We start from the raw sequence: 23,287 nt of genomic DNA, 5'->3' as shown, positions 1-23,287 counted from the left end.
ACTCTTGCTCGCTCAGGAGGCTGCACTAATGAACAGCGCCTCTTGGAGTTGAGACATCATATTGCACGTCTTGATTCAATGAACTGCATCCTTTCTCCACCCGAGCTGGTGGGCATTGGTCTGAAAGCGCTGCTCACAACAACTGCAGTCATTATAATGGTGGCGATGGTGAGTGAGATTTTGATTAATTTGTTTTAATTTGACATATGCCGGTTGTGAAATTCATTGAAGCGACGCGCTCCTGAGTGCGGCGACAAGCATTTCGAGGGCAACGCTTCAATCACTCACTTTTCAACTAATGGAACAAATCCAAATATACTGTACGATATGTCATGAGCACAGTCCTGATTAAATTCCTTTTGTTGTATTTATTAAATACGATATGCACATACATGTACTCATACGGGCGGCCGGATGGTCGAGTGGTTCGCGTATCCACCGGTTTCCTCCCACATTCCAAAAACATGCATGTCAGGCAAATTGAACACTCAAAATTGTCCCCTGCCTCCTGTCCGAAGATAGCTGGGATAGGCTCCAGCAAGCCCAGCGACCCTTGTGAGGACAAAGTGGTTCAGAAAATGGATGGATGGACATAGTCATTCGAAGTAGCCAGTTAGATAAGCCGCGTACGTCACTGGGGACGATCGGGGTATAACTTCCTTATCCTGAGCAAGGCCCGGTGTAGACAGGCATGTATGAGTGGACAGCCACAAATCTTGAGGGGGCAGCCACAAATCTTGAGTGGCATTGTGCTCCAGCACCTTTGACCATGTCTAACTGACAATTTCATTCGTACCCTGTTCTAGGAGAATAGGCTCCAGCTTTTGGCTACGAGAATAATTTGGTTGTTTGGTTCTGGTTGTTGTTGTTTGCCTGAACAAATAAAGATTTTCGAGAAAAAAATGTTCACTCTTATATTTATGTTATTAGCTATTGACAAGTGGAGCGGTGACATGACGCAAGAGTAAAGAACTCTGGGGTGGAAATGAAAACTTGATATAACAGGTGGGCCATGTCTAATGAAGTAATGAAAGGTATACGGTTGAATGAATTGAACTCCTTGACAAATGGCTTGATAAATGCCTTAATAATTGGCATGAATATTTGTAATTCTAAAAATTCAACCACCAAAGTTCACCAACCTTGATTTAGGCCCTTTTAAATTGGGTTTAACTACTACGGAGAGCCACACTTACTTGGTTTAGACATATTCAAAATATATGATAACAGTTTAACCTCTAGAGGGAACCCGCCAGTGCATCAGAATAGTAATTTTAGCTTTAATCACTAGAGAGAATTAGCGAGAACCACAGTAGAGTTAGACTTTCAAATTAGAATGATAATTTCAGAATTAGACACTAGAGTGTGCCATACTGCAATTAAGCAGATAAATTAAATACACAAATGTTACATACAAACTTAAAACAAATTAAAACAAAGTCTCACACAAAATGAATATCCAAACATGAGATTGCTTGCTGACAACTACAATGTCCCTACACAAACCGTGACGAACAAAGCTCATTTACTTCGCATTTACAGTTTACTGCCGCAAACGGCTATTAGAAAGCTGACACTGGCTCATTTGCATCACGAAGGGTGATTGGAAGTTGGGTCTCCGCTCGCTGCAGACAGCTTTCCCTCACAGTGAGCCGGCAGCAGGACGATACTCTGAGCAGAGTGAAAAGGGGAGATGGAGCGGAGTCGAGAAACAACTTGATATATTTGATACATTTTATACCGACATTAAAGACAGTAAGAAGTGAAGCACAGGAAAGAGGCAAGAGATAGTAAAATTATGTGAAATATATTTTGGGGGATTTAGTTTGGGGGGGACACACAACATTTATTTGAGGGGGCTCAGGCCTCCTTTTGTTCCTGCCTAGACCCGGCCCTGATCCATACACAAGTCAGCTTCACATTTAAAGTTTTGACATAAATTTCAGATGGATCTCTGTGGAATTCACATGTCTTAAGAAAACAACCCGTAGTTTGGGGGGGACACACAACATTTATTTGAGGGGGCTCAGGCCTCCTTTTGTTCCTGCCTAGACCCGGCCCTGATCCATACACAAGTCAGCTTCACATTTAAAGTTTTGACATAAATTTCAGATGGATCTCTGTGGAATTCACATGTCTTAAGAAAACAACCCGGGTCTTGCAGGCATTCCTCAGAATTCATCAGGTCACACCTCTTCGGTGGCTGCGGGAGTTTTCATCAGTTACGCAGGGTGGGTTGGTTACAAGCCTAGACGAAAGAAAAATCGAGTAAAAAAAAATGTATTCCTTACATTCGATACATACCATAATGTAACTATCCTTCATAACTCGTAACTCCTTTTCATAAAGTGATTTTTATGATTTTATGATAGTTTTGGGTGTTTAAGTACTTGCTATGGGGACATCGGAACCCATTTCAAGATGTAATATTTTACATTTCATTGAGCGGTTGGACGCGCTGGCTCCACAGACTCCCGTTTAAACATTTACACATCTATACGCACGGATCGTTAATATGTCTGATGCAAAAATCGATGGCGGTGAACGTGTGGTCCAATCAATCAATCAAATTCCGCTTGGCCGAAACACTGGTTAGCAATAACGGATTTTATTGGGGAGTATATTTGATGTGAGGATATGCTTCTATTCTACATTGAACACATGCAAATGAGCACATCTTTGGGGAGATGGAACACCGACTAATATGTATTATTTTGTGGCGAGACATAATTGCAACGAGCAATCAGGAATTCTTTCCTGGCGCATAGAAGTGGCGCACCATCAATCACGCCTCTCGGACGCCCTATCAGGAGATTAGTTGATAAGTTGCCCTGCCTAATCTCGTTAACATGTTAATTTTTCAGTTTTTAACGATTCATTTCCTCCATGAATGTGTATCTGCGGACACTTTCTTCTGCTCACTGGTGTTTACATGTTCATAAAAATAGCACTCGACAGTATGATTCTTTATCAACCTACCTACAGTAATAACATAAATCAACAGAACGTAAAGGATTGAACAGTTTGTGCATCCTAATTTCATGCATTAATTATTTGCGGTACTCTTTTTGATGTGTGCCAAACAATGCTGGGAGAACAAAAATACAACAGCCGGAGGTCTCTTTTGGGACTTCTACGACGACTACTTCTTGTTTGGTGTCACCATCTATCGCTCATGACTCCGATTTTTACTCGCAACATGAGAAATGGAGACCCCAGAAACTTGTAAGTCAAGGCGCCACTGCACATTCTTATTTCTTTTTATCACCCAGTCACACAGCAAATAAAATTGCCTCAGTATGCCGGAACCCCATGCGCAGTTTGCTGCCTGTGAATTTCCCCATCTGCATTTCTAGATAAGCACATGCAGAAACCCTAATACATGTTGCCTTTTAAGTCGGGGGGCCGGCCCATACATCCCCTAGGTGTTCTTCGCAACTTTGGACTTTTCGCAGAGTGCGAACCGCAACCGCGGACATGCAATAAATTGAATCAGATGCTATCATGGGTCAGTGTGTCTTTTAATCTCGCCACGAGCAGGCGGTGGCGTTTAGTCGGACCGTGCTGTATCTCACTCACACAGGCCTCTTGACTCGGGTCTGTGCTGCGGACCATTAAAAGCCGGCACGATCGACTCGATAACCCGCACACAGAGTTTACACTGACCGGAGTTTGGTTATCATTGATAATGCTTTTAGTTCAGATTAGTGTTTTCTGGATATCACACATGTTGCTCTCGTGATGCCAGGTGTAAAATATGAGTATTAGGAGCAGGCTTCGGGAGTAACGGCAGACATGTACCGACCGGTATTATGTATTCAGAATACAAAAAAAAAATTGAACTGTATTCCATTACTGTTACAGAAAAAAAAACACGAAATCAGATCACAGGTACATTTATTAAAAATTAGAATGACTTCACAGAATTACATATTCCACACGGACAGAGTTGTTTTTTTTGTAATGTTGCTGAAAGCAAAAGGATGTACATTTTCAGTCAGTGAGGTGGGGGGAACTGTCCATGTCGTGTCCTTCACACACGCGACAAACGAGGAAGTGGTGACTGGTATTCACTGTTTACTCACTGAAGAACCGATTTATCTTAAATAACATTTCAAAAGAAAAGGTTGAGCTGTCAAAATCCTGCACTGTCCTGCTATGATGGAGCTAAAATGCTAGCCGGCTGTACCAAAGTAAGTCTCACCTTGTCTCACAAATCACCCACAGATTTTCTATTTAAAATCAATAAAAACAGCTACACTTGTCACGGGGAATAAAAGTGCTATTTTATGGCAACATCACATATGGTCATCAGCGTTAATATTCCAATTATGGTGTGCGTGTGTGCGCACGCGAACGATATGAGTGAGGCTACTGCTCCAAACGTTGCATTTATAAACTTAATTTGTGTTCTTTTTCCCCCATTTGATACGTTGTATCAACAATGCTGTCCTGAACTTTATTTCATGAGATATCTATGTATCCATCCATCCATCTTAGTGATTGCTAACCTTTACTGATTCAAGAAAATTTTTAATTAAAAAAAATCACATGGCACTCAACCAAATAAAAATGTCACAAAAAGTGGATACACGTGTCAATTATACATTTTGTGCCATCTATAAGAAGCTCAGTTATTTGTTCTGTCTGCCTCTGTAAGTCACTGTCAATGTAGGATGAACAAAGATACATTATTTGATATAAGTAAATTATTTTGCGGACGAGGAAGTGAATGTTATTTAGTGATTTCGCCAAAACAAATTGATAAAATTTAAAATACTGGACAACTAATTTCATAAAGTCCTGAAAAAAATACATAGATAGCACTTTGGAGTGAAAACTAGGTCATCTTGACCGGATGATTTCTTTATCCAGGTTTTTAACCCTGGAGAACCCAAGAACATTTTTCTTCTTTGGAAAATGATGAATTATACATTAAATGACTGCTATATGTTCACTGAACACCAAAATATATGTTTTTCCAAATATTTCATGCTTTAATCCTAATTTAGGATTTGGGCCAAATTTGACCCTTTGGAATTTAAGGGTAGCATTTGAGTAGCAGAATTTATAGGGGCCAAATTTGACCCCGTGGGTTTCCCAGGGTTAAAAACTCAGTTGTGCACAGACAGGTTGATAATCTGTGACCTGTAAGTGGTGGTGTTGTACGCCAGCTCACATGGATTTTTTTCTCAATGAGTAACAAGCACAGTTATCAGTGGAGAAAAAGTTATTACAAATGGACAAACTGCATCATTTTGATCCTGGAGAGGACTGCAGCTTCTGTGTCTTGGTGAATCTAACGGCAGAGGTCAGCTTTCGGCCATTTTAACAGGTAATAGGAAATTTTAAAACAACAACAAAAAAGACTTCCAGGTCAAGGAGTGCTGGGAAACCTTCCACAACCACACCAGGGGGCCCTATCACACCTGTAAAAATGGTGAAATATGATTTCATTTTTCAGGGCGGGGAGTGAGTGGAGCCGGGGGCGAATTTATGTCCATTTTACAGCTGAAGTTGCTAGAATACCCACTTTTTGTTTTCAGGAGTGTCAGTAAAACTTCCACATCGACACAGGCAATGGTTCCCTCCAATTTTCCATGCGTGTGAGCATTCACCCAAACTCCCTGAGCATTCCTTGGAGCACAGTGAGAGTCGTCTGCATCAGTGGTGATTGTAAGTGTATGCGTGTCAATTCTGTATATGCTTTAAAACTGTAACAATTGAAACTGTAAGGGAAATGGGAATGGTTTGGTATTCTGTTTGTCGATTAAACTTGTGTGGAAATGAAGGAATGAGTATAGAAATGTAACATGTGTGCGTGGTGCGCACTCAGCGTCACTGCGTGCACCGAGACGGTAAGAGCAGTGCCTAGAGGGAACACTGGCCACGGAGCCCTCACCAGACCCGGAAATGGCAAAACATTGCTCTTTTTAATGAGGTCCCCCCTCCACCTCCCCCATTTTCTCAAACTACTGTGAGTCCCCCCTGGCGTCCCCCAGGCTTTACTACCACCAAAAATATACAAGCTCCAATCTCATTTGATGGAGATAAAATTTAAGGTGTTATCAAAAATCAAAACCCCAGATACCTCAACTTAAGCAGACCAGGTCAGTCGTCCTTTAAAATCTATGAAACAGTGGCGGATGCTGGTCTGTCAAGGAGGGGAAGCTCAATTTCGGCCTACATCATAAAATGTGTCCATTTATTTATACGTGAATTCTACTCTCCATTCCTTTTCAAGAAGATGATCTGTGACCCTGTCATACCAACAAGGCGTCTTTTGCAGGGTCTTAACTGTGGTGATATAAGTCAGTCTGCGAACACAAGCAACTACAATAAAACACACCAGAAATAAAATATTAATCTGTCGCTAGTCATTTTCAACAAAGAGAGTGTCACTAAAATGATTAGAAGAAGTCTCCAGTTCAACTCAGAGCAGAATGAAAATTGAAATATGCTCCCACGGATTCCTACACCAAAAGCTCGTCAATCAAAAAGCGATTCAGCCGCAGACAGATCATCCAATCATCATGCAGAAAAGCTCAGCGTCCTGGCCAGCCCACAAATGCCTGCTGTCCATAGACTCCCAGAGACGCTGAGCGTCCGATGGGCGGGACAAAACCAGCATTTCTCCAATAACTCGTCTCGTTTCAATGCATTGGGACAACCTAACTGAATTCTCTCGACGCCCAGCGTCCGCGCTGTAGACGGTCAGCGTCCACACAGTTTAAAGCACAGTGAAGCTGCGGGATTTAATGAGGAGAAAGTCGCGTCGTAACCAGTAATAAGAAGCTGATTCGGAACAGAAGTTGAGCGCGTTGTAGCGCATATTTAGGCAATGACATGTACAAACAATTGTGTGTGCACACATGTATTCGATCACTTTTTTTTTTTACATTTTAGGGGAAGCTGAGCTTCCCTTGCAGTCTTGGAGCAATCGCCTCTGCTATGAAAAGGTCCCAGGTTGCTTAGTTAAGCATGTTTATCGTAAAACTTCCAAGCATTCACTTTCAATTAAATTGATACTTGATCATGCCAGTTTGCCAACTTCCTTATGCACACAAAGCCAAATCTATAGTAAACAATGTTAACAGTCAACAAGCTGTGTGGGGCCCCGTTTGTTGGCGCAGTCAATTATCCACTGCTCTGTGTACTCGTCCTGATCACACAAAGCCATTCTTAATGCGCCCTTGTTTACTATAGTTCTCGCTCACACACGAGTGCAAACACACACATTTATTCGCCAAGGCATCAATTGCAATTGCAAGACATTCCGCACAGATTGCATCAGCGGAAACATCCAGCGGCGCGTGACCTTTTAATGATGGGCTGAGCTGTGAACAATTCCGTGGCGATGATGGAATTTTGCATTTTATTTCAAGGAGACCGACAAGCACCATTTCATGTGATTCAACTTTGCATTTTTGATTGTCCGTTACCTTTGCAATGCCGTTCACCTACGATTCAAATTTCCATTTGCTAACCGCCGGCAGTCGGCAACTCATGAAAACTAGTTGCGCGATGTCAAAAAGTTTTAAAACGGTTAAGTCGCATTCAGCTGGGCCGCTCATTGTGCAAATACTTCTCTCATTGTGCACGTGTGCCATAATGTTCTGCTTAAATTCTATAGATTGATCATCTAGCATCTGGTCGCCGGATCAGATTGGTTCATCCTGCTGTTTGTTGATATCGAATGGATTGAAGGTCAGAGTGTAAATCTTATTTTGAACAGAAACACTCCGTTTTGGAGAATTTCCAAGAGAGAGAGAGAGAGAGAGAGAAAAAAAAAGCACACTAATCCTTAATATCACAAATGTGTATAATCCCCTCTTTTCTTCTTTTTTTGTTTTTACTTTGACCTTTTGCATCGCGAGTGGCATCAAATCCAATTCAGAGGCCTGGGCTGTTCTCGGCAAGCTGCGAAAAGCCACAGTCGTCATCCAGCGCCGGGTCCTGACATTTAAATAAAAGATGATGCAATCCAAAAGAAACGCCGCTCTCGCTACAAAAATCTGATAACACAGAATAGCTTTTACCCCATTTCATAAGGAGGTCCTCACTTGACGGGAGAATTATTTTTATCTCCTGCGCTACACTGTCAGGCCGTTAAATATTAATGGGAATTCTTGCGCCATATTTACATATAATGTACTCTCTGTAGGTTAGCCTCTTTCAAGGGCAGGCTTTTACTTTTTGTACAGCGTTGATTAACTAACTTGATGTTCTGTTGAACCGAGAGTAAGTCAAAATGCAAGGTGGCGGCTTTTCGTCTCACATTTGGATGTATTGAACGTTGTCGCATCGCTTCATCGTCAAGAAACGGGACACGATGAATATTTCATCCCCGCTTGGCGCTGCACCTTTGCTGCCTGCATACAGATGTTCACCGCATTAAAAAAACCGTTTGGCTTCCTGACGCTTCTTGTTTGGAGGCTCGCGCGGTGTCATCAAGCGCTTTGTAGGAAAAGCGCCTCTGTTTATTGTCACCTCGCGCAGGTGAAATGAATATGCACACTTGGTCCCAGTTTGTAGCAGAGATATTTGAGTTAAATCCAATATCAGCACAACATCGACAACAACAACAACAACATCAAAAAAAACGCTGCAACTCATATTTCATCTTAAATTATGTCATTATTTTACCATGTAAGCATGTAAAAAGATGCCTATCAATTCATCCATCTATTTGCTTGTCTTATCTTGATTGTGGTCGAAGGAACGCTGGAGCACATCTCATCAAACTTTGAGCATGAGTGAGGCCGGGTGCACCTTGGGCTGGTCACCCGTCGGTCCCAGAGCAGTGTACGGTGTGCACTGTATTCAAACAAATAACCTGAGGCAGATGTGGATCCAACTTGTGCAACGCACTTTCAATAATTGTGTCCGAGCAGGGCTATAAAGTCGTCATTTTGGGCTGTTTTGATTTTGCATTGCCTGGCAACTTCAGGTGAAAATACCAGAAGAGCAAATGTCGATGGTTTTGTATTATTTTAAGTGTGGTGCTGAAACCTGCTGATGTTATAAAGTTCACACGAAAAGCTGTTAGTTTGAGTAGAAGTCTGTAAAGTTGTTCAAAATATTGTATATGCACAAAACCTTTGGAGATGGCAGACAATTCCACTCCATCATAGGAAGTGAAATGTGAAGACAGTATGGTGCAGCTCAAACAGCTTCCACTTCTCTGAGAAGAGTTTCTACAAAAACGGAAGGTTTCGCTTTCATATCAAACTCACCCAAGCAAGATTTTATGGATTTTGCTTTATGCACTCAGAACAAAAATTCTCATTTACCAAACTGTTACAACAACGTTGGAAGCTGATTGTCATAGTGCATTTTGGGTTTTGTTGTAAAATTTCAAACAATGCCCTTCATTTTTTTGGTCAGTAGTGGGTGTGGTGCGTAAAATCCCAATACGGGATGTGCGTCATCTCAAAGATAGTGATCAGACAAAAAAAAAAAAAAAGTTCCATATTAGCCCACTTATGAATATGACACCATTTAAGATGAACATTTGGGAGTCCTTCCACAACTATGATTGATGAAATTATTGATTAAAAAGGTGCGTCCCAAGCATGTTTGCATCTTGACCAAAATATTCCATACAAGAGGCCCTTGATGCATCACGGACTATGACAGCAGCTCCTCTGAATCCAAGCGGCACCTGAGAGAGAGGCTTCTACTAATCTAACACACACACACCCTGAAGGACCTGTTCACAACGACATTTTTTTATTTTCCAAGAGGTGGGATTTGTTGTCAATGTATTTTCCCTCTTTTACTCCAAATCTTCTTGATTATGCTGCCATTTCATGGCTTTTGCATGAGTTCCTTGCCAGCCCATCAGCGATCCTTAATAAAATCACTGCGTAATGGCGAGGTAAATTACACCCTAATTGTGCTGGCATCAATTAATTATTCATCTGCAGTTTCCCCCGACAAAGCCTCCGACGTAGCTTTAGCATTCGGTGAGGAAGATGTGAAGGATCGCATGTACATTGAGTGCAAATTAAATTACATCACAGTCTCCTTCTTGTCGCCAGAGCTTTGTTTACTGAACTCGGGACTAGATTACAGCTTTATTGAGAAATGATTGGGATGGATATATTGCGCATGCTAACGCACTTAAGCTTAGAGGTAAAATTAGATTTACCGGCAAAGAAAGCAACATCCTTGCGCTGTGTGCTGTAATCCTGCAGTGTGAGAGGAGTAGAGTGTTGATATGAAACAAATGAACCAACCAATTAGGTAGACTACATCCCAAGAAAACAACTGTACAGTATTCTCTTTTACTGTCTGATGCAACTTTGGAACATTCCAGTATTTGTACCATACATAAAACAAATGATTAATTATGCCTATTCCTGCCAATGAAAAAACTCATTCACTAAATTAATGGGAGTTTTTTTGTTTGTTTTGGTTTTTTTTTTTTTAACCAGAGCAGGAAGACCGTTTTCATCAGTTATTTTATTTATTCATTTATTTTACTCTATGGCGGACAGAAGGCATTTAGGAAAACCGGTGCATGGCATTCTTAGCTTTAACGTGGCTAGGCTATAACATGTATAAGGACAGAATTCAAGTAATTTTGATATGATTGCATGTTTTGTTTGTTTTTTTGTAAGAAAAGCATCATGTCTCCTCGAGACATTATAAGAGGAATACAAAATGGTTTGACAATTGAGGGGCTTATTTTCACAAATCTGCCGGATCTGGTGGGGCACACATAACGACACCGTCTTCATTCAGTGGTAACACACCTAAATGCACAAGAAATAGACAAGCTTAAACAAGAGTGTCATCCTCTCTTGCTCCAACCACAACAAATTGGTTTTCAAAGGAGATCAAGGTGGCACTTTGACTACATAATCCATTATCGTATTCAAGCATGAAGAGCATTTTTTTATAAGTCCCTGCAGGGTACACAAGCAGCATCGTCAATGCGTGACTGCTGATGGCTTTCATTTGCAGGATGGACGGTCAGGCGGTCTCCTGTTATGGGATGAAGCCTTATTGAAAAGCGTGCCCCTACCTGTGCGACTCTTCCGATGTGGAAAGAACAGCTAGTTTGCATTGAGCAATTCCCAGTCAATTTTCCTGACTTCCTCAAGCAGAAAATGAGTACAGCTCAGATAAGATGCAAAAGTGCAGCGTTGGGGTACGTAGTATATACCGTCTTTATGGTGGCAAACAGCGAATGTTCTGTAGACCAGATCGACAGGACATGCTTGAATCACATCGCATAAATATTCTTTCTCGCGTGATCTCCACGTTAATGTGCCGGTTCAAGCAATCATTTACAGTACTTATCCTCTTTTATTTTTATTTTAGGGTCATCATAACCCCCTGCTCAGAGTGCAGAGTGAGTTAAAATCAACAAGGTCAGATGAAAATGTGCAGTGACAAATTGTGATGAATCCTTTCCATTTTCGTATCTTGAATGTCATATGAATCAAAGTCTGTGGGATTCTCACTCAGACAAAAAAAAAAGCTACTTCAGGTTCGAAGAATGCTTGTGACAATTATTTTACTTTGTTATATAAGGATAAAGATCAGATGTGAATTGCATCCCCATTGCAATGTTTGAATCGGAAACATAGCTAAAGTGAAAACATAACTGGCACGTTTTTAATTATTCATTGTTGACATTTGAATTCTTGAACAAGAAACTTTTTTGACTGGTGTCATGAAAGATATATTTTAAACTCAAACTACAAGTTTTCTTCTTCACTGTAATCACCCTGGAGTATCTAACTGTGACCACGGCTCTCTGCAGTCATTAAGCTTTGCTTTTGCCTTTATATACCTATCCTCTGTGTCAAGTCATCAAGCAATGAGCAAAGTGAGTGATGATGAGACCAATGAGATCAGACAGAGTCATCACTAATGATGAGTCATGGATCTTTTTTTACAACCTCAGACACAAAACGCTAGTGCCTGAGTCAGACGAGACCAAGACAGTCAAAGTCCAAAGTCAAAGTCATGTAGATCACATTCTTTGATGTGAGAGGCATCATACACTGTGAGTTACAGATTCAGACGATCAACCAGCAAGTCAACAAAGAAATCCTGTATCATTTACTTGGTTCAGAGAAGCAAAGGTTGTGACAGGACAAGTTGTAGCTGCTTCACTATCACAATGGATCTATCTGCTCACAACGCCCTGAGTATCCAGCAATTCTTGGCTAAGAACAAGAGCGAACTCCCCACTCACTCAACCTGGCTGCATGTGTTTTTTATTATATATTTTTTGTTTTGGACGACATCAATATAGCCATGACAATGGAGCTGTGGAGGATCACAGAATAATTCTTCCAGGAGTACAATAAGGAATGGCAGAAATGTGTGTTAAAGCGCATTAGACGTCAGGGTGATTACTCAGAAGGGGAACACTGAAATGTATCCTTTGTGACACCAGTCCTGCAACCTTTCTGAACAGACTAAACTCGCCAGTCAGAGACTGTAGAGTAGTGATGGGAAAATGAAGCGTCAAGATGCTTCATGGTCCAGCTGTTGTGTTTATTGAGCCCTCTTGCTGGACCTCTCTGTTCAACACTAAGTTGAAAGCACAGAGACTTGCTATTTGTTAAACCCCTTTCCTTAAATCAACAGTGCTATCCAGAGGAGTAAAAAAAAAAAAATACAACTGGTTCATGAAGCAGTTCTGGGAGCTTCATTTTTCTATCATTACTGTAGAGCCAAAAAGCCTGAAAGAGAGATGTGTGAATCATGTGCTAACTCACACAGGCTCAAGCAAAGGAGACTATCATAGTTTCTTTACCAGTAATTTAACTCCAGTTAGCAGTTAGTTTAAAAGAAGGAATTGTAAAGTTTTGTACTTCATGTCATAGGATATAAATGTGGTGTTTGGGGGGTATATTTGGACAGCAGCATACAGCTGCAACCCCCGTCAAGAACCTGCACTGACATGACCGTTTCTATCGGGTCATCAGCCAAGTAATGCTAAAAATAACAGAAGGGCAATAGCAAATGTCAGAAATTGCAAATAAAGTTGTTTCCAGTCGAGCATGCACCTGACAACACCTCAGATGATAAGACCCCGATGCTTCTCAACAGCAAATTGCCTTTGTGGTGGTTGTGATTGATCCACATGTCAAGCCCTCACGATCGATATGACGGACATGCAGGAAGGAGGCTGTTATTTGACTATGCTAACCATCATCTGACATCTATTTTAAAAGCTGACAAGAGCATGAAAGCACACAGTTTTTTTGTATTGCAAATCAAGACTAGATTATTGTGTTTTAACAAATGATTTATTTGGTACAGCCACACAATCGAATGAGACTGAGACGCAGAGTAAACCCTGTCCACAAGATGTCCTCCTTCATTTAGTATACCTGTATATTGATGAATCTGCTATAACTTTAGCTTATTTTAACATCATGCCACTGAGAAGCTCATTTTATATTTTCCAGCCTGCTGCAGACAACACCCACTTCAGCCATGCAGGTGGAGGCCACGAGGAAGATGATGATGACAAAGAATTCAAACATGTTGCAGTGCCTATGTGCTTCTTCCAGACCTGGGCTCTGAGCCAAAGGGCTCCCGGCACCACAGTGCAACAGCGCTCTTGTCTTTCAAATTGTATCACTCGACACAGCGGCCATCTGGCTTCTCTCAAAGGTGTACAGTGACAAAGATTCAAAATAGAACAGGTCACGCACTCGTTGGGGAATAAAAAAAAATGCTATCGGCTTCGTCTTTCTTGTAGTTTTAAGATGGCAAAGGATGATGAGCATATTCACAAAAGAATTCACAAGATAGATGAAATATTTTCCATTTAGGATTAGACCCCTTTATTGGGGTCAATGAAGGAGTTGGGGTTGGACGAACAAGCTCTGAAATAATGTTAATCGTCATGCTCTTATCGAAATGACCAACAAAGCACACCACACAATATCTCCAAAGACATTTTCGACTCTCCTCTCCCTAACCAGATGTCTGCCATAGTACAAGGATCCACAGGGCATGTACTGCACTTACCACATACATTAGGATTTGTGATCGTCCCCCACCATTTTCCAAGCTAAAAATAAAATACATTGAGTTCAATTTTAAAACGAATTACATTTCAAAATAACACATTTTATTGCTTTTGACAGTGTCATGGTTATACAGCTGTCAAAATCTGATACTGGCCAATGTCTTCATGATGACTTTATGACACAATGTGGTGACAGAAAGTAGACAACATATAGATTTCTTCTCCAATGCATTTTCTCAATGGTGGCAGTAGACTGTAGATTAAATATATAAGTTGTTTAAAAAATAGATAGATAGATAGATAGATAGATAGATAGATAGATAGATAGATAGATAGATAGATAGATAGATAGATAGATAGATAGATAGATAGATAGATATTGCTCCATCTTTTGATCGAATCGGTGATCCGAGTATTGTTTTTTTTCTTCAAACATTCTGATCACTGATCGACCCCAAAAATCCTGGTCGTGTAAAGTAATAACAGTAAGGTGTCACAATACTTGTGTCCAAACAGACCTGACAAGTTCCCACTAAGGAGGTGCACTCAGGCTCGGAAAACCCTGATCTACCGCACTGCAGCGGGAATTGACCCCATCGGATAAACTGCTCCGAATTGCCTCCCTTATAGATGGCAGCCTCTTGTTACTTGTTACCGTACCCCCGTACCTCACCCCCACTCCGTCCCTCCGTGCCAATTTTCCCTATTCCCTTCAAGGTCAGCTCTCTTTGCTGCTGTACATAGTAGCGGATCCACTCTACCTCCACTCCTCTCCCTTAATACCTCTCAGGCTCCCTCATCCACTTTCCCCAGATATGAGTGTCCACAATTTTTGCAGCAATTGAAATATTTTTGGCAAAAGTCTAACTAAAATATAATAGGACTTGAACATCGGACACCATCCATCAGGATATTTACATTCGGCAATATTATAAACCGCTGACTTCCATGATATAGCTGGGATTTCCGTACTGGAGAAGTGTAACAGAAGCCAGATTCTTGATACTTGAGATTGAGCAACACAATTTAGTAAAACCTCATTCCTGGTGACTGGGGATTTTAGCTCAGCGATCAGCACTCTCCACTTCCAAGCCAGTAAAATGATGGTGGCGTGGATTCGAACCCGGTGTGGGTCGACAGTGTTGGGAAAATGCAGATTAATTCCAGAATAAAAACAATCTGCAGCGGGTGAACTGCAATATAGCAGGAAAAATACAATTTAACATTCCCGCTGCAGCCACAAAGGCTCCTCATCTGGATAGATCCAAGACCAGCATGCTATTTTGTTTCAAATGAGGCATTTGTTCCGATTGTACAATGAAGTGTCATGCGGATGATATGTGACACCTGCAAAGAGAACGCCATTGAACGCGCCACAAAGGAGCAGGAAGTACACTCCAAAAGGCCATTTTATTTCTCTCTCTTCTACGCATGTGGCTTCTAAAGTGCATGCAAGAAAGAACACAACTCGCCAAAATGAGCCAAGCACTGTGTCCTTTATAATCATTCTCAAAACTTTACTGTAATTGCTTTTGTTTGGATTTTAGCAAGTGTTGTGACAGAACCCATACAATCAGAAAGTGTGTTGTTACTGCTCTTATCATGTGCGGTATACTTGAGATGACCGACGTAGCACACCTTAAACAAAATAATATCACTGTGAACAATCGCGAATCCTCGCACCCAAACCTAGAACCCTGCTATAGTTCCAAGGTTGAACTCTGAGAGGCAGCACTGTGCCACAAGACATCCAGACTGCTGGACAATACAAAAAGAAAGAGTAGTCAAAGTCACAGTAGAAGAGTAAGAAATGGAATGGACTCTTTATAAACTGGACAACTACATTGCGGTTGCAAACCCATGTTCAGAGTGCTGAATGACTTTCGAGACACGTTATACAAACACTCAACATAGTCAGTTACTTCTCTACTCAGTCCAAAAACAACAAGAGATTCAGGTCACTTCCTAATCAACCATCGTTCCAGTTAGGGCTGTGTGTTATGGCTAAAATTTAAGATCTTAATATTTTTGTAATGATACGATAATGGTATTACGATGGGTTCAGTGAAAACTATGCATTTTTATAAACAAACGTACTGACAGCCATCAACATGAGCAAAGTCAGCAATAAACTAAAGATAATTTATTTCACATTGTACTGCAACTGTGCTTTAATTACAACATAAGTGTTAATTGTGTTTGTGTGCATGTGTGTGTTAACTGCATCAACGTGTGGTTTTTGTCCATGCACAACCGCAGTTAAGATAAGCGGTTCAGTATGTGGATGGATGGATGTGTTTTGTGGCCTGGGGAAAAAACAAAAAGTTAACCACTCTTCCCCTGCACGTGACGATGGTTGTGTATGCATTGATGCATTACATAGTGATTTGAAGCGTGGATTCCTAGCGATACGAATTATGCCAGTCTGGATCGCGTTTTGCGGCTCCCCATACAATGTTGCATTGTATGACTTTTTATTCACTTGAGGTGCGGACTGCTCGTTCATTTTTACAACAAGCTCTGCTATTTTATCCACTGGTAATTTTGAAATTATAAATATGGTGATGAAAGGCGCTTATAAATAAAATGTATTATTATTATTATTAATGTTATAGAAGACAATATATATGTACTGTCTCTATTTGATTGACAGCAAACACGGAAGCAAATTTCTTGCAACCACCATCTGGTGGTTTAACTGTCGATCAGCGGCAAACTTGAAAGGAGGAATGTGGTTGGGTGAACTGAGATTTACATGCACCTCAAGTGTGACAAGGTCACACAGCTGATATCATCCTCATTTCGGTATTCATATCTTCAATGTTCATATCTCGATTTTAATATGATAAAGATATATCGCCCAGCCCTAGTTCCAGTTCACGTCACAATCACCGAATCTGTGCCTCGACTCAACACACAAATATTTCCCATTTTAAAAATGGAACGTTAAAATGAAATGTTTACAATTGGCCCTGACCATTTTCCGAGGACGAATCACTCCTAATGACCCCACACAAAGATCATCACATCGCCTGTGATGATCTTTCAGAGAGATCGGAGAATCAGTCTTTCCTCACTTGGAGAGAAACTGTTCAATTTATTCTGGTTCTCGGTATTTGTCAACCCCGTTTCATGGTAACGTTTGTTGATTTTAATTCCTCCTTTTATCTTTATGCCAAGTGCCATGAAGTGCCTTTGTTAAGACTAAGTGCTCTGTCAATAAAATGCCTTTCATCTGTCCATTACATCAACATAATAAGATGCTTTTAAAAGTTGGACATATCTAGTCAGTAAATACCGTCAATCCAATATGTTGCTAGACGGGAAAACAACTTGAGCATGATTGCAATATAGCTATTTGATGTTATAACAGGGAGCATTGTAAAGCCGGATATTTGTCAGCACAAAGGGGGTGCTTCAAATATTCCAAACTAGATGGAGAGTGCAATGTGTGTGTGGGTGTGTGGGTGTGGGTCTCTCTCTCTCTCTCTCTCTCTCTCTCTCTCTCTCTCTCTCTCTCTCTCTCTCTCTCTATATATATATATATATATATATATATGCATTTTCCTTATAAATAAGACAAAAGATTAAAAAGAAAAAAAATCTCATTCGTCTGATGTATTTATCAGGAAGCTTTCCAAGAGCTGTCGCTTCCGACGCTGTCTTGGCTCGCCTTTGTAGCGCCCACTGGTGTGTGTCGCTGTGCTCCCTTTGTGTAGCGTTCACAATCCCAGCGATAACATTGAAATGTGCTCGGCTCGTTCACAAAGCAGGCCCCAAATTGCTTTGTAACTTCATGAACACCTTGATACATGTCACCCTGGCAAAGACCTCCAAGATGTTTTTTTTTCTTCTGCACACCAGATAGACGTTACATTGTGTAATTGTGTGTCAAACTGAGATGCAGTCAAGACCTGAAAATCTGTAGAATGTACAAGACAATCTGTTCTTTTAGTGTTATGCTTCAAACAAATAAAAATGAAACAAAATACAAATGCAACAGAATGCCCATCTTGCAGGACACACAAAAAATATGTGTACATTCTTTGACTGGCCTTTATAGTGTTCTGTTTACAATAGTGTACTTCATACAGGAAAAATTAAACAAAATGCAAAGAATTAAACAGTTTGTGCATCGTGATTAATCCATTGTGGCTCTTGGTGATGGCGACCTTGGCACTAAGGGACAGTGTAATAGAGTCATGCAGACACCAACAAAGAAGAGATACACAACTACTGTAAACTCAGTAAGCTGTAGTAATGTTCATCGTTTTTTGCAGAGGATAAATAATATATGTCTCTGGGTAGTGTTAAATTGTCCCTCTACTTGTCTTGCTGCACCATTTGTGTTCAAATAGCCATTTGCTTGAATAATCTTGCCATATGAGTGCTATTTGACTATGGTCTTTCTCATTATACTGTATGTTAACTTTAAGCTATCGGACTTGAACACAATGAGTCATTGTTTATCTTTGCACTTTCTGTTTCGTTTGCCATTAAACTTCAACTGGGAATTGCAATAAAATATCCTGACGCCTCACTATCTGCCAAAATTGTTTTTTTTCTGGTTTGCTTCGGAATATCTTTAACTGTCTGTTTTGTTTGATTTTGCTTGTGTGAAGCACATTGAGTTGCTTTGTGTATGGAATGTGCAATATAAATAAAGCTGCCTTGGCTTGCCGAACGAACCAAGCAATGGTGATTCAAACAATACCTTGCAGTTTCGAACTTGGAAATAATTACTAGCTGGATAACAGTGGAAATCAAAAAGACAGCTCATAGGTACAATCAAACACGTTAACCTTCATGCTAACTTTTGACACATATTCCAATGCAAGTCTATTTGGTAGCTGATCAAAATGTAACTTCAATAGTCTGTTTAGAATGACTTTTACCCCAGTTACACAAACCCAACGTATGCATCATCATAGTAAAGTCCTCTTAATTGCTTTCCTATGCACTGATGCCATGAAGATCGGTATCTCGCTGACAGTGTTGCTGCAAAAAGCCTTTCCTAAACACAGAAAAACACATAATGACTATTGGTGAGTGTGTGTTATTGTGTTATTGCTTCAGTGTGCTCTGTAAGGTGAAAGCTCTCCTGTCACTACAGTCTCTTTAACAGAATGGATGCTTCCTTACTTTTAGCTAATTGAGTTTGGAAACATTCAGCATGTGACCCTTATAAGGACCCGGCTTCCTCTCAGTGCATCACGACACGATTTACTCCACTTTCATTTGTAGCGCACGCACCTTAAAAGGTAATTGGCACCGACTTTTTGCCCCACAAGTGCATCTTTCCGTTGGCCGCCGCACAATCACACTCAGTCACGTCAAAGTTGCAGAGGCGGTACGGCGTTTATTGCTTTCCCGTTCACGCGGCGGGGTGTTGTTTTGCTAACCAACTCCAGTTAACATCATGCATTAAGAGTGTAAAATGAAAAGCTGCATGCGGCACACTTTGGGGGCTCAGGCGCAGTAATGAACACCAGCACGTTGAAGGAGAACGTGTGCCATGACGCCTTACAGCTGATTATACTGTATAGGAGCCGTCTTTAGCTGAGATAATCAATTTTAATCCCACAGAAAATGCTATATGGACTTTTTTTCCCCTCAAACACTCGCTGCAAATACACCAAACCGCAGGTCGCAAATGAGTGTTTATGAAAGCTCACTTACAGCTTCTTTACACCAAGCGAGATTGTAGAAAAAAATTGTTAGACAATTGGATCACGGGTCTTTTTTTTATGCAAATAGTGTCTGGTTGCAATATTAATGAGTTTAAATTATGGCAAACTGGATACAGTGTTGAATGTTTGTGGGCTGGGTCGGAACCTGGTTTTATTTTTCTTTCAATAGGCGCAGAAGTCTCAGCCACAAATTCAAATGACTACGTAACTTGAATTTGTACTTAAGTCGGAAAATGTCTTCAACCTACGTTTGTATAAAAGCCAGAATTATGATAAATATTTGTATGGAAAACACTTTGACACTATACATAGACTGTCAGAAAAGCACAGCATTAATGTGCCTTCTGACGTTGTCGTCTTATGCCACTCATTGCAGCCATTCATTATCTCAAAAACATAATACTCTGTATCTGGACCGTTGTCAACAGAGGAGTCTCTGTCAACGACAGTACAGCAGCAGCATCCAACCACCAGGTTACGGACTAGTACATTTGATACCAGGCTGCAGAGTCAGACTAAAAAAAATGAATGTACATTTTTACACATCAGAGTCTGAATGAAGTTTTATTTTGAAAAGAAGATGCATCCGCCTGTGCCCCTGTTCACAAGGAAAACTTCTCTAGGTCACGCGATATGGTAGTAAAAAAGTATCCCACAAAAAGAGCAAAAATGTGTGGATAAAAATCTTCTGAAAGGTGAAAAGGAGAGATAATGAGAGGAAAAAGAGCCGATAACTTCCAAGAAAAAAAACTGCTGCATTTAAAAGCCAATATCAGCAGTCAAACTTGAAATTTGGGTTTATCACTCAATGTGATTTTCTTGCCTTAATCCCGCAGTGCGAAATTTCTGGTGGCAAACTCACAAATGAGGCAATGAAGCCTTCAAAACTGCTCCAAAACCTGACTGAATATCTTGCTTCCAGTTCCAACATCAAGGCGGTGACCAAAACAAAATGACAGAGTAGACCGGACATAAGTAACCCACTTTAAGTGTCATCGCATCCCATCACCCCAAGATGGGACTGGCTTGTCGAAGAGAAACAAGCGCGAGGTTCCCCCTAATTCCAGCTCTATTCAGCAAAATGTTGAGTTGTATTTTTAAAATGCTTTTTCTAGGTCAGTGAAAATATTGATTTGCAGCCCATGGCAGATGAAACGTTGGGGACCACCGCACTACAGGACAATGTATGGAATTCATCCATCCATGCATTTTATTTGGCTTACCCTGTTCAGGCTCCCGGGTAAGCTGGAGTCTATTCAGTGCAGCTCTATTGTGGAATGGTCAATCAATGTCAAGACGACTTAATGCAAACAGTAAAACACACATCCCATCAAGTTATGAGATGTCTGAAATTCAGAGTCACAGGGGTAAAACATTCCAACAGGTAGGCATCCTGAGACGTGATGAGGCAGATGGAGAAAGCCTTTATTCCATCCTTTCCAGAGTCTTAGCATGACTAAAAGCAACTAGGGCGATGAAGTGAGCAGGTTACAGCAGATTTGTTACTTGTACTGGACCGATTGACGCCATGCAAGAGCATGTCGTTCTTGCCTCCGAGGGATTGAATCGGGAGACAGAGATGGAGGATCTCAGCTTGTCTTATATAATACCAATTACTTTCTGATTTAAAGATCAAACTGCCGTGTGGCATGAATATGTATACGGTACATGAAATTCTTCTTCTCTGAGAGGTATACAGAATAAGATAAGATTCGCACAGGAGAAATGCAGGTGTTAGAGCAGTACAGGGTAACCAGCACAGAGCAGATTGTTTCAGAAAGAAAAATAACTATACATAAACAGAAGGAAAAAGTACATACACTGTACTTATAGAAGACAATTGTCATAAATGATGACTTTTTTGTTTCCTTTTTAAATATCCGATAAAGTGACGTTCTTTGATACTTTAAAAATGGATAAGTCTGTTGGTTGGACAAGTGCCTATTGGTGAGAGTTACCAAGCATGAAGGTTTTATTATACTGAACATGCTCCGAGGTGTTTAAGTGATTTTAGAGTACTAAAAACGGGTTTGGCAACACTGACCCTCCAAACAAAGAAAAGACATGCTTCATGAAGATAAGATTTCACATTCCCAAGCTTTGATAGAAACTCGCTCACTAGGAAGGAAATGCCTGGCCGGGGGCTGACCTATGAAGTGTTAAAAATGACACCGATCAACAATATCTGTTGTTGGATGGTAACGACTTCTAATATTCAGGACCGGATAAATCAGCCAATGGAGGAAGTCGGCGTGTCAGAAAGCATCTTATCTCTTAGAGTGCAGACATGATTGGATATCCTTGTAGGTCAAACATGCCACAGGGCTCGGCTGTGAATGAGCGTGGCCTCGGCACATGACGAAGGGGTGGGGAAAGCATTGTAAGGCCATGGCACTAAGCCTCCCCGGACTAATAAGAGGTGACCCACCAAACTCCCTTGCACTAAACTGTCCAACTTTCATCTGGGCACTGAATGGACTCCAAACTTTGAAGTTATCTAGGGAACAAAAAACGGATGACGTTTGAGGCAGAGTTGATGCCAGCGAGGTTTATTGCCGTCAGACTGGATGTAAACTGACAGATCACTTTCGGAGCGTCTGTGAAGCACATAGGCTGTATTCCTTTCGCTCCATAGTCAAGGAGTCTCCTCCATGATCTGCAGTGACGTGTCCCGCTGAGCTTATCTGGCCCTATTTTGAGAGCGCCTGCCAGCCGAGGTAAGATGCTTCCCACTTTTAACACTAGCCACGCTTTCAAAATTCCTGATGCAACAAAGCCTACTGAATTCAGCATCGGTGAAACGCGTGTCGCTTTGTCAAGCTCGTGGTGACGTACAAGTATTATGTGAAGATCTAATTTCCCTATGCAAATATTTAATACTCATCTATTTTCAATGAGACAAAACCACTCGATAAGCAGTCACGAGTCGCAAGAGGCCCAAAGCAGGGCTGCAGGGAGAATGAATGAGATTGCTCGAAGCATCGCAAAGCTACATGCTCATCTAATGATTTTCAGTGGGAATTCTTGCCAAGTTAGTGGCTGTACAAAGCTAATCATAAATGCGAAACGGAAAATATCAGCCTCTATGGAGGATTTGTTGTAGTCGAGATGTTATTTCAAGGCTTCTTTTAATGTTACCCCAATCCAACAGCTATTATCTCAACATTAAACTTCAATTAAGTTATGGTCTGGCGAGCAAGTAGCAAGTAGTGTATACTTTTGGCATAATGCGCACGCCCACTGAGTCTCTGCAGAGCCCCCCCACCAGTTGCCTTGTGCCGCTATTTGTTTTTAAGAGGCACAAAAGCAACCCCCTGCTCTTTTTTTTCGACCTTTAAAGTTTCAGGGGCATTAATGTCTCTGCCTGTCGCAGACCATTTATTGACTTTAATTTTCACCAATTTAGTTTAGAACTTGGCAATCAATCCTTTTACATAAATGTCTTTTTCTTTTCATTATCTCAGTGATTTTGCCGCTTTATCTGGAGCCTTGTCCCTGTTTACCATGTCCATTTATCAACTCCAGTCAGCCGTTGAATTTTTCATCCCTTCAACGCCAGCACAGAACATAAAACCCCTGCACCCCCCCA

The 23,287-nt window shown here is 41.0% G+C and overlaps 1 protein-coding gene across 1 annotated transcript in view; it reads left to right on the top strand.

Annotated features, from left to right (window-relative positions):
* Positions 1 to 22,038: 22,038 nt before the first annotated feature.
* slc16a1a (solute carrier family 16 member 1a) overlaps positions 22,039 to 23,287 on the top strand; it is a 10,290-nt gene continuing 9,041 nt past the window's right edge. The window contains exon 1 of the mRNA XM_019855980.1: positions 22,039 to 22,415. The gene's annotated coding sequence lies outside the window, so the exon portion shown is untranslated. The remainder of the gene's footprint in view (positions 22,416 to 23,287) is intronic.

This window comes from Hippocampus comes, unplaced genomic scaffold (genome assembly GCF_001891065.2).
Source record: "Hippocampus comes isolate QL1 unplaced genomic scaffold, H_comes_QL1_v1.1 scaffold17, whole genome shotgun sequence".
Classification (NCBI taxonomy): Eukaryota; Metazoa; Chordata; class Actinopteri; order Syngnathiformes; family Syngnathidae; genus Hippocampus; species Hippocampus comes.
The sequence above is the reverse complement of the archived record's forward strand: the minus strand, read 5'-3'. Positions and strand labels throughout refer to the sequence as shown.